The sequence below is a fragment of the Monodelphis domestica genome, chromosome 3 (genome assembly GCF_027887165.1).
Source record: "Monodelphis domestica isolate mMonDom1 chromosome 3, mMonDom1.pri, whole genome shotgun sequence".
Taxonomy (NCBI): Eukaryota; Metazoa; Chordata; class Mammalia; order Didelphimorphia; family Didelphidae; genus Monodelphis; species Monodelphis domestica.
Genome location: NC_077229.1, coordinates 136255648 through 136271454, shown reverse-complemented (window position 1 = coordinate 136271454; position 15807 = coordinate 136255648). Strand labels below are relative to the sequence as shown.

The 15807-nt window shown below is 38.6% G+C and overlaps 1 long non-coding RNA gene across 1 annotated transcript in view; it reads right to left on the bottom strand.

Moving 5' to 3' along the window:
- Positions 1 to 392: 392 nt before the first annotated feature.
- The window catches only part of LOC130458333 (uncharacterized), a 25062-nt gene continuing 9647 nt past the window's right edge, over positions 393 to 15807 (bottom strand). The window contains exons 2-4 of the long non-coding RNA XR_008917506.1: positions 9818 to 9942; positions 3855 to 3972; positions 393 to 1315 (exon numbers count right to left, since the gene is read on the bottom strand). This is a non-coding gene — a long non-coding RNA (uncharacterized LOC130458333). The remainder of the gene's footprint in view (positions 1316 to 3854; positions 3973 to 9817; positions 9943 to 15807) is intronic.

Below are 15807 nucleotides of genomic sequence, written 5' to 3'. Positions count from 1 at the left end.
CATTTAATCATGTTTGCCTCAGTGCTTCATCTGTAAAATGAGTTGGAAAGGGAAATGGTCTGTCATTCTAGTATCTTTGCCAAGAAAACCTCAAATGGGATCACTAAGAGTTGGGCATGACTGAAACAACTGGACAATAACAATAATAATAGTGAAAATGGTAATAATCATTATATAATATTTAAGATTTAACAATTTAATTAAACAATAATTTTAAATTAAAGAAATACATAAAATAAATTAAATAATGGATACATAACAAAATAAAAATTAAAGATTTAAATAATAAATAACTACATATAATATAAAACAATAAATTTAATATTCATATATATTTAAATATATATATAAATCTATATTATATAGAAATAATATTTATAAGCACTTTAAGGTTTGCAAATATCACTACATATATTGTGTAATCTAATCATAACAACCCTGTTGAGTTTTTTTTTTTAACCTTACCTTCCATCTTAGAATCAATATTGTGTATTAGTTCCAAGGCAGAAGAGTAGTAAGGGCTAGACAATGGGGGTTAAGTGACTTGCCCAGGGTCACACAGCTAGGAAGTATCTGAGGTCAGATTTGAACCTAGGACCTCCCATCTCTAGGCTTGGCTCTCAATCCACTGAGCTATCCAGTTGGCTCCTATTAGTTAAATATTATATATATTATCCCCATTGAACAGATGACAAAACAGGTTGAGAGATGAAGCAACAGTAGTAAATATCAGAAGCTCTAGCTATCCTCTAAAGACCAACTTAGCTAAGCTAATAGGGTACACAGAGAAAGATAGAGACTTGAAAACTCCTCTGATGCTTCTTACTACGTGCCTGACCTTGGACAAGTTACTAAACATCTGAAGGTTTAAGTTTCCTTATCTATAAAATAAGAGAGTTGAACTTCAGAGATTAGTTCTTCCTCTACAAAAATCTAAAGAGACTCATCACCAGAGGGTGGACCATGACAAATAGTGTTTTAGCCATAGCAAGTCAAATTCTATCCATGGAGACAAATAGGACTGGAAAGGGGACTTACATGGCTGAAATTAGACATTTGTAATAGTGGCTTTAATTAGAAAGCTAAAAGAGAATGGAATTTCCAGTAGGTCCCTTCCATTCTACTTTCAGCTTTCTTCTGTGGGATCTGATTTCCATGAACAAACCTCAGTTTCCTCATCTGTAAAAAATGAAGCAAGCAGAACGGATGATTCTGTGAGTTCCCAGTCCAGTGATCCTTCCCCACTGGGGCTTGGGTCCTCATGCTGTCTTACAGGTTTGGGGGAGCTGCCAATTCATAGTTGTATGACTCGAGGCTGTAAAAATAAAGAACAATGAACCCGGATCTCCACAGAGACATACCCACCTCACAACACAAATGGGATCAGTTTCATCCCCCAAAGGTTTGAACAAAATTAATGTTCTTCTATTCCACCAAAGGAGAAACTAGGGGCCCCAAACTAGAGCATCTTAGAGAGTTTAGAATCTCAGATGTGGCCAACTCTGAAGTCCTTTTCTGTCCAACCCCATCTCTGTTTAGGCATCCCTGTGAGAGCCCCAGGGCCTGGGTTTGGCCCATGGGTCATGGATTGTGGTACCCCCAAATGGAATGGGTTGCCTTGGGAGAACATAGGCTCTCCTCCTGGCATGAGGTGCAAAGTGAGATGGCTTATGGGGCAGGGGGCAAGGAGGGGAGGGAGTGGGCTGAGGTGGCCAGAATGTTCCAGAGCAGGGGCAAGGAAGAAAATGGCAGCCTGTGGGCTAGTGCTGATCTGCTGCCTGCTTTTGGACACCCCTTCAGCTAAGAATAGGTTTACATCTGTAACTAAAGTTTTATTGTATTTAAAATGCAAAAAGCTTTCTTAGCTCATAGGTCCCACAAAAGTCAGTTTGCCAACCCCATTCTGTAGCAGAGGTGTCTAACATTGCATACAGCAGAATGGCTAGGAATGCTGCTGAGTCAGATTAAAGTGTGATGGGGAAAAGGGGGGTACAGCTAGATGGGCTCAGTAGATTGAGAGCCAGACCTACAGACAGGAAATCTTGAGTTCAAATCTGGCCTTATACATTTCCTAAATGAGGGACCCTGGGCAAGTCACGGAACCTCCATTGCCTAGCCCTTGTCACTCTTCTACTTTGGAACCAATATACGCTATTGGTTTTAATATGGAAGGTAAAGATTTTTTAAATATATAAATAAGTAAAACATAGATAAGATTGATTTTAAAACTAAGTCAATATGTGGCCTGCAGGGATCCTTATGCATAGTCCATAAAGTCCCTAGACTAGAATGAGGAAAACTCTTCTTCCTGAGTTTAAAATATGGCCTCAGACACTTACTACCTGTATGACCCTGGGCTAGTCATTTAATCCCATTTACTTCAATTTCCTCTTCTGGAAAATGAGCTAGAGAAGAAAATGGCAAGCCACTCCAGTATCTTTGCCAAGAAAAATCACCAGGCAGTAAGAGTTGGAAACAACTGAAAATAACTGAACATATTAATAGCCTTCATTTCTACTTGAGTTTGATACACCTGCTCTAGGTTGTCCCCCGCAAAAAAATATCACCTCACTTTGCAGCAAGACCTCATGTAAGGAGGAGAGCCCACCACTTCCCAAAGCAGCCCATTTCGGTTAGGTCTACCCTTCATTCAAAGACTGGCAAACTATGGCCATGGGCCATCATTTTTGAATGGTCTGCCCAAACGAAGAACAATATATGCAAAAGTGTAAAGACCATTCCAGGCTCTCTGATTATGTAAAAACAAGCTGGCTGCATTTGGTCCATGGACTAGAGTTTGTAGACCCTTGTTCTAATTGCTGGGAGATTTTGCCATGCCCTGAGGCTAAACCTGCCTCTTTACAGAATTCACTTTTGTTATTGTTGTTGAGTGTTTTTCAGTTGTGTGTCTGACTCTTTGTGGCCCCATTTGGGATTTTCTGGGTAGAGTTACTGGAGTGAATTGCCATTTTGTTCTCCAATTTATGCTGGAGGAGAAAACTGAGACAAATAGGATTAAGCAACTTCCCCAGGGTCACTCAGCTAATAAGTATCTAAGGCTAAATTTGAATTCAGTTCTTCCTGACTCCAGGTCTGGCACTCTATCCACTGTGCCACCTAGCTGCTCATTGTAGCATTCATTAATTGATCTAAATTCTGTTTTGCCTAGGGCCTTCCATAAAACAACCCTTCATTTTCTTAAGAGAGCTATACCATATGCCTACACCAACACCAAGTCTTCTGCAACTAATTTTAACTAATCCTCATTTGCAGAGTCTTAAGACTTTTCACCATCCCATTGGCCCTCTCTAGACATTCTGTTGCTTACAATTTTCCTTCCTAAAATGTGTCACTTGGACCTGAACATTTGAGAAGTGACTTGTCTAAGGCCACACAGTCAATAATTCCAAAGCCTTCCAAAGTCAAGACCATGGACAACACTCTCTTTCCCTTATGCAATCAGTAAAGTGCTTATTATATGTACAGATCCCTGTCAAAATTAGAGATTAAATGACACATCCCTTGCCTTCATAGAGGTAGAATATAATAGCTAATAGAGCAAAGTAAGCTGAACCAGAAGAGAAATGGATACAATGGCCACAATAATATAAAGGAAAATAACAGAAGACTTCAGATCTCTGATCAATACAGTCACCTATCATCCTTCCAGAGGATTGGCATTGAGTCATACTTCCTGTCTCTTGATGGAGGCCATGAGCAATAGACATGGAATGACAGAATTTTCCAGATGTGGCCAACGCCATGTTGGTTTTGCTTCCTCTAAACTTTTATTCTCTCCCAGATGTGCTCCCAGTTCTACAGACTTTTCCCCACTGATTTGGATGTCTGCTCACCTGGAATACCTCCTGACCATTCCAGCCCCATTTCCCACTGGTGAGTTCCTTTCTGGAGTCTTCACTTTGGTCATTCTTCATTCCTCTTCCGGTTGTGATTCTGAGCTTGCCCATGCCCCTACATGGTATAAAAATAATAAGCAATTAATTGATTATTGATTATAAACTGATTACAAACTCTTCTTGCTGTGCTTACAAAGTATCTTCAGTTTATAACAGTGAAGTGAAGTTCATAAGTGAACTTCTCTTTAGGACCAGGTGCAAGGACACTGAGGAGACTCTTGTTATATAAAAATAAACTATATTGAGAGTATAAGGATAAAAAAGGATTTCTAACTCTAAGGGATTCTAACTCTGCCCAAATAAAACTCCCTGGTTCCTCAAGGAACTGCTTTTCCTATTTCCACAGGCTACACTGATCCTTCCTGATCTGGCTAACACAAATTTTCACTATTCTACAATAAACTAAACACTATTATCCTTATACAAAGTATATAATTCTTAATTTTATCTCCAAGTTATAAAATAACAAAAGCTAGCTGGCTGAGCCTCAGCAAGAACCAAGTTAGGACTCTGAGCCTTAGCAGATTCAGAGTCCAAATCAAAGACCAGGTTTTTCTTTGGTCTTCTCAGATATAAAATAATTTTTATAACAGCAATAGACAGTCACTAGTGTTTCCCAAGTTGGAAAAGGAAAATCACTTAGCTCCTTCAGGTTTTTCCCTCCTTTCCCTCTATGAGAGAGAGAAAAGATGTCACCTGCTCCCAGAACTCCAAGAGAGAGTGTAACTGCCAGAGACCAACTACCACAGATAAACCATTGCCCCTCCCATACACACTGTCAACATTTGAAACTGACACTCTTTCTCAATTCTGTTTCAAACTCCAATTCTTTCTCAATCCAGCTTCTTCACTTCTTATCTTTAAACTAATATAACAAGACTTAATTTCTAATATCATCCTTATAGTGGGTACCCCAACCCTATACAGTTTACCCCCTTTATTGGGTGAAAAGAAACTTTATCTTATTCCTTACATATGTCTTTCAGTGCTTGGCACTATGCCTGGCACATAGTAAGAATTTTATAGATGTTTGTTGCTTACCTACCTAAGACCTCTTTTCTTTTTTAACTTTTACTTTCCATTTTAGAATCAATACGGGGGAAGGGGGGAGAACAGCTGGGTGGCTCAGTGGATTGAGAGTCAGGACTACAGATTAGAGGTCCTAGATTCAAATCTGGCCTCAAAGTCACTTAACCCCCATTGCCTAACCCTTACTACTCTTCTGCCTTGGAACCAATATGCAGCATTGATTCTAAGACAGAAGGTAAGGGTTAAAAAAAATCTTGCCTCAGACACTTCCTAGCTATGTGACTCTGGGCAAGTCACTTAACCTCCATTGGCCAGCCCTAACCACTCTTTGGCTTTGGAGATAATACATAATATTGATTTTAAGGCAGAAAGGGTTTTTTAAATCAATACTATGTATTGGTTTTAAGGCAGAAGAGCTGATAGGTCTAGACAATGGGGGTTAAGTTACTTGCCCAGAATCACACAGCTAGGAAATATCAGAAGTCAAATTTGAACACAGGACCTTCCTAGGATCTTCTTATCCTCAAAAACTGAATTCATGATCTTTCCTCCCCAACCCACTATCAACAACTTCAGTTACTATTCAGGGCACCACCACCCTCCAAGTTATCCAGGTTTACAATCTAGGTTCCTCTTCCACTCCTTATTTTCTCCCACCATCCACCCTGCCCATATCTAAATCTGTTGGCAAATCCTATCCTTTCTTCCTTCCTATATCTCCCATAACATCTCTCCCCTCCAACACAGGCTCCACCTGATGCAGGCTTTGATTGCCTGGATTATTGCAACAGCTTTCTGATAGGTCTCTCTATCTCATCTCTCCATTCACTTCTGTTTACCTCATTTTCCCTCATCTATAAAATGGGAATAAATATAGCACCTACCAGCAGAATATAATGGTATATAATTCATGCCAGCAGTGTTGTGAGAATTAAATGAATTCTTCTGTGTTAAGCACTTTGCAGACCTTGAAGCATCCTCTCAATGCTGGCTGTTAATGTGTTTATCTTGTGCCTGGATTCCTCTTTTATAAAAGAGGAGGTGGTCCTGACAGTCTCGAGGTCCCTTCCAGGCAATAGTCCTGGGGCTACACTTGATCTTCTTTTGGGTACTGCAGGTTCTAGAGGCAAGGGGCCAGGACTCCCATAAAGCAGCCCCTGGTGGTGGTGGTGGGGACTTTGTTAGAGCTGTAAGTCCCCACCCACCACACATGCACATAGTGGTCAAGGCCAGGAGGAGGGCTGCTCATTCTCAGGAAGACAGGAGGGCCGGAGGCATGGAGAAGAGTGGCTGGTGAATCCCAGGGCTCCCAGGATAGGGGAAGGGGTCAAGCTGGCTAGAGTAGGAAGAACCTCTGGTCATGCAAAGGCTTGGGAGCAATGCCTCCCCCTCCTCATTCCACCAAGGGCTACCATCCCCCAGGAGGAGGGCACCTTGGGAATTCAGCCCTGTGGTCTAGGAACTGTTACATCCAAGGATTCTCAGGTTTTCCTGAGGAGGCTCTATCAGGAGGTGGACAGGGGGGGTGATTAGCCCTCTCCTGATCAGGCTCCTGATTTGCCCTTCCTCAATGTGTCTTGTAGGTCCTTATAGGGTCCCAGGAGTTAGTATGAGAGAAGGGCTTTAGAGAGTGCAATCTAAGATACTATGAGAGAATTCTTCTACTTTAGATGAAAGGAAGCCCAGAGAAGGAACTGAGATCACACAGCAAGTTGTCACAAGTACCCACTTATGGGATTAAGAGCTAGAAAGGACCTGAGGAAGAGGGGAGGACATCCCCTCCATCCTAACTGGACTAGATGAAGAAACTGGGGGACATGCACTAGGGCACACATGTAATAAATAGCAGGATCAGGACTCAAACCCAGATCCTCTAAATCCCAAGCCCAGGGTTCTTTCTACTATTTAGTTCTCTGTTAGTTTAAAGGGAGGAAGAGAGAGAGTGAAAAAGATAGATCAATGATGATGCTGCTGGTGGTGGTGGTAAAGAAAGGAGTAATTTGACCTCAGAATGATTTCTAAGGTCCCTCTTATTTCTAGGCATGTTTTAGATTCTCTGGAAACCAAGGGCCAAGATGAACTTTATAAATGATCAGGAAGATAAGAATGACCTATGTGGGAATTCCATCTCATGCACTTTACTAGTAGTGTATGACCCTGGGCCAGTCACTTAATGCCTCTGAGCCTCAGTTTCCTTTGATATAAAATGTTCTTATTCCCATTCAGCATCCACCTCAGGGATTTGTTGTGGGACTTAAGTGAGTTGTTAGATGAAAAAGCACTTTCACCAACCTTAAAGCATTATGAAGTTATGAACTTTCATTGTTATCTACAGGCTTTCCCTTTTGTGATTGTAAATAACTGAGGTGAGGATGCTGTACTTTGCAGGACTGTCCAATCTCATAACAATTCAAGTTTGGCTTTCTTCAAGCAAACCTGATAAACTAGAATCCACATTTACAAAAGAGGTGAGATGAGGGAAGGTTATTCATATTACAAGATGACCCACTTGTTCTCTTAAATAGTCAATCTTAACTCACTCTTTGATAAAAACTGCTGGGAAAATTAGAAAACAGTATGGGAGAGATTAAGTTTAGATCAACATTTCATACCCTATACCAAGATAAATTCAAATTGAGTAAATGAATTAAATATAAAGAGGAAAATCATAAATAAATTAAGTGAACATAGAATAGTATACTGTAAGATCTGTGGGAAGGGAAGGAATTTAAGATCAAGCAAGAGATACAGAATATTACAAAATGTAAAATGAGTGATTTTGATTATATTGAATTAAAAAGGTTTTATACAAACAAAACCAATTCAACCAAAATTAGAAGGAAAGCAACAAGTGGGAAAACATTTTTATAACAAAATTTTCTGACAAAGGTTTAATTTCCCAAACATATAAGGAACTAAGCCAAATTTACAAAAAACAAAAACAAAAAACCTCAAGCCATTCCCCAATAGACAAATGGTAAAGGGTTTTGAATACGCAGTTTTCAGATGAAGAAATTGAAACTATCAATAACCACATGAAAAAGTGATCTAAGTTCCTCCTGATTAGAGAAATGCAAGTCAAAATAACTCTGAGATACCATCTCACACCTAGCAGATTGACCAATATGGCAGCAAAGGAAAATAATAAATGTTGGAGGGGATGTGGCAAAATTGGGACACTAATACACTGCTGGTGGAGTTGAGAATTGGTCCAACTATTCTGGAGGACAATTTGGAACTATGCCCAAAGGGCAATAAAAGACTGTCTGCCCTTTGATCCAGCCATAGCACTGCTGGGTTTGTACCCCAAAGAGATAATAGAGGAAAAGACTTGTACAAGAATATTCATAGCTGCACTCTTTGTGGTGGCCAAAAATTGGAAAATGAGGGGATCATTCAATTGGGGAATGGCTGAACAAATTGTGGTATCTGTTGGTGATGGAATACTATTGTGCTAAAAGGAATAATAAAGTGGAGGAATTCCATGGTAACTGGAATGACCTCCAGGAATTGACACAGGACAAAAGGAGCAGAACCAGAAGAATGTTGTACACAGAGACTGATACACTGTGGTACAATCAAATGTAATGGACTTCTCTACTAGCAGCGATACAATGATCCAGGACAATCCTGAGGGACTTATGAGAAAGAACACTACCCACATCCAGAGGAAGAACTGTGGGAACAGAAACACAGAAGAAAAACATAGGATTGATCACATGGTTCGATGGGGATATGATTGGTGTTTTGGCATTAGAAGATCACTCTATTGCAAATATGAATAATATGGAAATGGGGTTTGAACAATGATACATGTAAAACTCAGTGGATCTGCTTGTCAGTTCTGGGAAGGGGGAGGGAAGGAGTGAGGGGAATCATGAATCATGGAATCATGGAAAATATTTTAAATGAATGAAAAAAATTTAATAGTTAATCTTCTTGGTTATATTTGAAATCAAATGCTCCAACTTTTAACTTGATTATAACTTCCCTGGAGTACATCAATTGTAAAACAACAACAACAACAACTTCTACTCTGTTCAGTAATCACAAAGCTGATAAGCTCAGGCTATCCAGTAAGGCAGATGATATAAATATTATTTTCTCCATTATAGAGATGAGGAAATAAAGGTTAAGTAACTTAACCAAGATCACTCATCTAAGTAGGTGGTGGAGCCAAAGCTGGAATGCTGGTCCTCAGACATCAAGTTGAGTGATGGGGACCTTTTTGTCTGGGCTGATATTGCAGTTGTTTGGGATGTGGGAATTCTATATGTAGAACTGGCTTCTCAAGGTCTCAGGCTATGGAGCCCTTATTTCTCTCTTATTTCTCTCTCTGTCTCTCTGTCTCTCTCTGTGTCTCTGTCTCTGTCTCTCTGTCTCTCTCTCTCTGCCTCTGCCTGTCTCTCTCTCCCTCCTTCCCTGTCTCTTTCTCCTGTCTCTCCTTCTCTTTCTTTCTGTCCCTCTTCCTCTGTTTCTGTCTCTCTCTCTCTCTGTGTCTCTCTGTCTGTCTCTCTCTGTCTGTCTCTGTCTCTGTCTGTCTCTGTCTCTCTGTCTCTGTCTCTCTGTCTGTCTGTCTCTCTCTGTGTCTCTGTCTCTCTCTGTCTGTCTCTGTCTCTGTCTCTGTCTCTCTCTCTCTCTCTCTGTCTCTCTGTCTGTCTCTCTCTCTCTCTCTCACACACACACACACATGTACACACGTACACAAGGTCTCCTTTCTCTAGCCCAGAGGAATGGCATACAAAGTCTTCAATAACTCAGCAGATAGATGTTAATCAAGTATTACTGAAGGAAAGGAAATGGATTACAAATCTTGCTTTCCAGAAACAAGTGGTAAAAGTTACAAATAGGCAAATTAAATTTTGACTTACGAGAAAGCATGGAAACAGAAGCAGCAAGTTTTCCTTCATGAGAAATCTTCACTCAGAAGCTCAATGACCACTTTTCAGAGACATTGTAGAGATCTTTTTTTTTCCCAATTAGGGGCGTCTTCTATCTGAAATTAAGCGACTGTATGAAATCCCACCTCAGATACTTAGTAGCTAAATGTCCCTGGACAAGTCACTTAAACTCTGAGTCATTTCCTTTTATGTAAAATGGGAATAATAAAAATACACTGATAACTGGAGATACTTCCAGGCTCAAAGGTAATAATTTATGTAAAGAGATTTGTAAACATAAGGATATGTCTGCATGCAAATTATTTTTCCTTTGCTCTTACACTCCAGGGATGTTGCAAGATCCCCTTATAGTTATTTATTTCTTTGTAGATAATAACTAAAGTGGAAAGGAAAGATTCTTTTCCTACCAAAGCTCAGCAAAAAATAAATAAGTAAAAAAAATTATTTTATGATATGAAACTACCTAAATTAATTTATCCCAGGTACTCCTCTTATAACCTTAAGCAAGTTAAACTGCTCCGCCTCAGCCCTCGCTTTTCTCATTTATAAAATGAGCAATATGGTACAGTGTAAAGGCAGCCAGCTCAAATTAGAGGGCCTGGTTTCAAATCCCACTTATTGACCTTGAGTAAGATACTTACAACCTGAAGCTCACCTCCCCCCATTAGGTTGTAAGCTTCTTGAGGCCAGGAACTATCTTTTGCCTCTTATTGTTTCTCCAGAGCTTAGCATAGCGCCTGGCACATAGTTGGTTTTAATAAATGTTGATTGATTGATTGATTCCCTCAATTATAAAATGAGGGGGTTAGACTAGATGATTTCTGAGGTCCCTTCCAACCCTAGATCTGTGATTGATTGGATCAATTAGATGACCTTTTCAGATTTAAATCTCTGATCCTATATCTAAAAAAGAAAACTATGGAGACTCATTCAAAAAATGACAGAAGTTTCAGTCCAAAAGGTGTTCCTTTCAGAAGTTGAGCAGGAACAGAAGAAAGGTTTCTTATAAATGTGATTTTTCTGGTGCTAAATCCTCAAACTCATGAATCAGTTTGGTTTTTAGGATGATTGTTTTCTCTCTCCCTAATAAACTGCATACAAGTTTCTGGAGTAACTGGTGTCCTTCCTGGAGTTTTACTGGCCTTGTTCTCTCAACCATTGTAAAGAGCTTCCCCTGCATTTGTTGCATATTTTCATTGGTTACTTTTAAAACTCAAGTTTTGTGTTGCAATTATGCCCCCCAAAGCAGAATACAAGTCCTTTGGGCTATAAACCAAACTGTGCAAAAACAGTGATACAGTTTAGTAAGGAAATAAAAATGTTAGATAAACTTCAGGTGGAATGTCTACAGCTTCTGTTGGTCATGAATTCATAATTACTTAATTAATGACATCAATTAGTTAATTGATTGCTTATATTCCCCAAAGGAGAAATGTATTTGTGGTACTATAGTTTTCAAGAGTTATGAAAAATAAATATTGTCTGAAATCAATGTGTTTTTTTAAATTAGATGTCAGCACAAAAGATTGCAGAATTCTAGAGAATTATTAGTAAGAAAAATGTTTTGCATGTTACCAATTTTATTTTGTACTTCATTTGATAGTTAAGATTATTAGATTTCATGTTTTATTGTAAAGAAGTATAAGCATAAACCTATGTCTCATTTTCTTCATCTTTTTATTTGAGTTTTCTTCTACAAAATGACTAATATGTAAAAATGTTTTATATGATTCCATATGTAAAATCTATATCAGACTGCTTCTCCTCTCAGTGAGAGGATAGGAGAGGGAAGAAGGAAGAAAATTTGGAACTCAAGATTTTAAAAAAAAAGGTTTAAAAATAATAAATGCATGGTTTTTGATTTTTTTAAAAGAATTATATACAAAAAATGTAAATTTCAGTAATTTCTAGAGAAAGATTATAGTTTTTGGTGGTAGTAATGCTCTGCCTATTTCCCATAGGCTTAATGTATCAACATTTACATTTTTTATTTTCATGCCATTTTCTAAGAACATTATCCCTGTGAAAGTTGAGGATTTACCATATTTTATATTGGTTTTTGCATTTATATAAGAGAAAATAAGTTTCTTGAAGGTAGGACAGGTTCTTGTATGTGTATCCTTAAGAGTCACAAGGTGAATAAATGAATGAATGAATGAATGAATTGGATCATAAATTAAATGCTGGAAAGGAACTGAAGAGACTTTAAAATCAATCACTTCTTTTTATAGAAAAGGTTAGACAGAGCTGGGTTTCATATCCAGGCCCTGAGTCTACATCCAGAATTTTCTACTGAACCACACTGCCCTCTCCCCAAGCCCCCAAAGAGCCTTGTTTTACTCAGGACTTTGAAGTAGAACCCCTTCTCTGACATGCCTCCAGTTTCCCTCCCCAACAATCCTTCCATCTCTGTATAGAATCTCTGTATAGAACCTTCCATTTCTGAATAGAACTCCTCTTCCCCTGTGGCTCAAAAACTCATCTGGCCCCATGGAACTTCACAGGCACATTTCCCTCGTATTAGATCCCTATGAAGCCTAACACTATTACACATTGCCTTTAAAACACACACCATTAATTTCACACCCAATCATTATCATCAACACTACTTTAGACAGCAAAAAACTGCAATTCTCTTGGCAGGAGTTACTCCCATACAATCCACTGCCTAATTAAAAGGCCTTTAAACTTCAATCTTTAAAAAAAAAAGAAAGAAACTTAATCAATGGGTTTTATCCTAAAAAAGCTGATCTAAACTATCTTTTTTTGCAAATCAAATTATTTTCAAAATATACTACAAGAGTTTGCTACCAAAAGGATTCATAAGTGAATATAATAATGAGAGACTGGAAAAGCATACTCAAATTAGGGGCCAAGATTCTGAGAGCAGCCAGGTGAGGCAGTGGATAGAGTGCCAGGCCTGGAATCAAGAAAATTCATTTTCTTCAATTCAAATTTGGCCTTGGACACATAATAGCTGAGGGACCTTGGGCAAGTCACTTTACCCTGTTGACCTCAGTTTCCAAAGTACTATAGGATCACTGATATAATGTATGTTTCTTAATAAGAAGAACAATAATACCTAGCATTATAGTTAGGGGAGTTGTGAACTGATTCAACCATTCTGGAAGACAGTTTGGAACTATGAATATCCTTTGATCCTAGAATACCACTCCTAAGTTTATATAACAAAAAGATCATTAAAAAGAGGAAAGGACCTACTCGTACAAAAATATTTCTAGCAGCTCTTTTTGTGGTGGCAAAGAATTAGAAACTGAAGGGATGTCCATCCATTGGGGAATGGCTGAAGAAATTGTGGTACATGTTGGTGATGGAATACTATCGTGCTATAAGAAAGGATAAGCAAGATGATTTCAGAAAAAGCTGGAAAGATCTACATGAACGGATGCAGAATGAAATAAGCAGAACCAGGAGAGCACTGTACACAGTAACAGCAATATTATATGATGATCAATTGTGAAAGACTTAGTTACTCTAAGTAATACAGCAATGCAGAACAATTCTGAAGGACTTATGACAAAAAATGTTTTCAATCTCCAGAGAAAAAATTGTCAGTCAGATGCAGATCAAAGCATACTATCTTTCATTTTAGTTTATTTATGGTATTTTCTTACAACATAACCAATATGCAAGTATATTTTGCATGATAATATATATGTAATCCAGATCAAATTGCTTACCATCTCCAAGAGGGAGGAGGGGAAAAGAGAGAGGGAAACAATTTGAGTCTTATTGTCTTGGAAAACATAGTTTCTTAAGAAGAAGAACAATAATACCTAGCATTATAGTTAGCAGAGTTGTGAACTGATCCAACCATTCTGGAGGACAACTATGCCCAAAGGGCTATAAAACTGCATGTTGAAAAGTGTTATTACATGTAATTGAGGAAATAAAATATCTTTAAGTATATATTTTTAAAATAACACTTAGAATTTGTAGGTATCCCTTCCACATTTCTGGGGTTAGGGGTGCTACATCCTCTATGATCTGAAAAATTGTTGTAAATTGCCATAAACACACTTGCCATTTCCAAACTAGTGCGTACAACTGCAATTCTTTTACTACAAATTTAAGGGGGGAAATTATGTAGTTGTTCATCCATGTTATTAAACTGTAAACTACTTACTGTGCAGGTAATTATATATAACAGAGCATACATTTTATACATTTATGAGTTACTAACCTTTTTTTAAAAAACCCAAGCTTCCATCTTGGAATCAATACTATGTATTAGTATTATTAGTATATGTATTAGGCAGAAGAGTAGTAAGGGGTAGGTGATGACTGTAAAAATAGACTCGAACTCTGGACTTCAATCCCCAGAAGCCCTTGCTCCACTTCCCCAGAATGGGATTTAACCTGATTGCAAAGGCTTTTGTGGTCTTTTTGGACTTCCATTTTGGAGCAGACGCAGCTCTTCCATGATGTGATATTATCTTGTCTAGGCCTCTCTGGCCTAGGCATGTGTTTCTTATCCTGTATTTTCTTTAATCCTTAATCTTTAATAAACCTCATAAAAATATAATACTCCTTACAGAGAGAAACTAATTTCTACCTGCCTCAGTCTCCCCTAAATTTTAATCTTTACAGTTTTGGTGACCTAATGGGAGAAAAATACTCTCAATCTTCTGATTCTTTTCTGATCTTAAGTTCAGTTTTTAATAGCTACAGCCTAGAAAAAACATTTTTTAAGCCACGTTTCTCCAAGATGCTTTTTTAGAAAACCATCTTGATCAGCTCCTGCCAGTCATCCTCTTCGGACTTTCTTGATTCAATATCGATCACCTGGTCCCGGCCCTGCTTTTGTGCATTCCTGTCTGCAGCCCTTGATCCAGACCTGTTGCGTTTGCCACCCACCTGGCCCCTGGATGCTAAGTTCTGCCTGCCTGTTTCTCCTGCTGCTGCTCCTGACCTCTCTCTCACTCACCGGGTCCCTGTTTAACCCAGATCTTGACCACCTAGTGACCTGCCTGCCCAACAAACCCAGATCCTTGGAGCAGATTGCTCAGGACTCATTTCTACCAGTTGGTACAAAATGGGGGGGGAGGGGTATTGGCTCCACGTGGGCGGCCTGGGCTCCATGTGGACTGGGGCAGGAGGAGGTATCAGAGGAGGGGAGAGAGAGGAAGGGAGAGAGAAGAAACAGACTTTTCAAACAGGAACTTAAAAGCAACGGGCTGTTTAAAAGAATACCTTTTGACTGTTCTGGTAATTTTATTGACTTCACCTATGTGTCAGGGAGAAGATTCAACTAACTTTGAAGGGGCAAATGGGTGGCTCAGCAAACTGAGAGCCAGGCCTAAAGACATGCGGTCCTGGGTTACAATCTGGCCTCAGATACTTCCCAGCTATGGGGCCCGTGGAATGGGTCCCATAACCCCCATTGCTTAGCCCTTACCACTCTGTCTTCAGACAATAGACATTTAAATGGATAATTAATAATTGAAAAAAAAAGACACCTAAGGAACTTTAAAGAGACTAAAGGTTATATTTTGAGGCATTTCAGACTCCAATAGTTATAAAAATCTCTGTATTTCTATTGCATTTCCTGATTTGTTTTGTTTAAGATATAACTTTGTCATTTTAAGTTCATATATTACTGGATTCAATATTATTCTATTACACTGAATCATTTTAATGTTCTGAGTTTTGCAATTCTGTTATATTTCTGTTGCTTTTCCCCCATATATTGAACAAATATTATTGTAATTAAGCCCATATATGAAAAAACAGCTTTTTTCTATTTTTGACTTTGTAAATTGTCACATAGAGGATAGATGGACTTCAGGACTGGTTATAATTGTATAACAACCTTTGGAAAATTTAATGTGCTAAATACCTCAAATGATTTTAAGGGTTTTTTAAATATGATTTTTTGTAATTTTTTTTAACAATCTCTGGTTATTTTGCCTGCCCCTACCACGAGGTGTAAGGCTCAC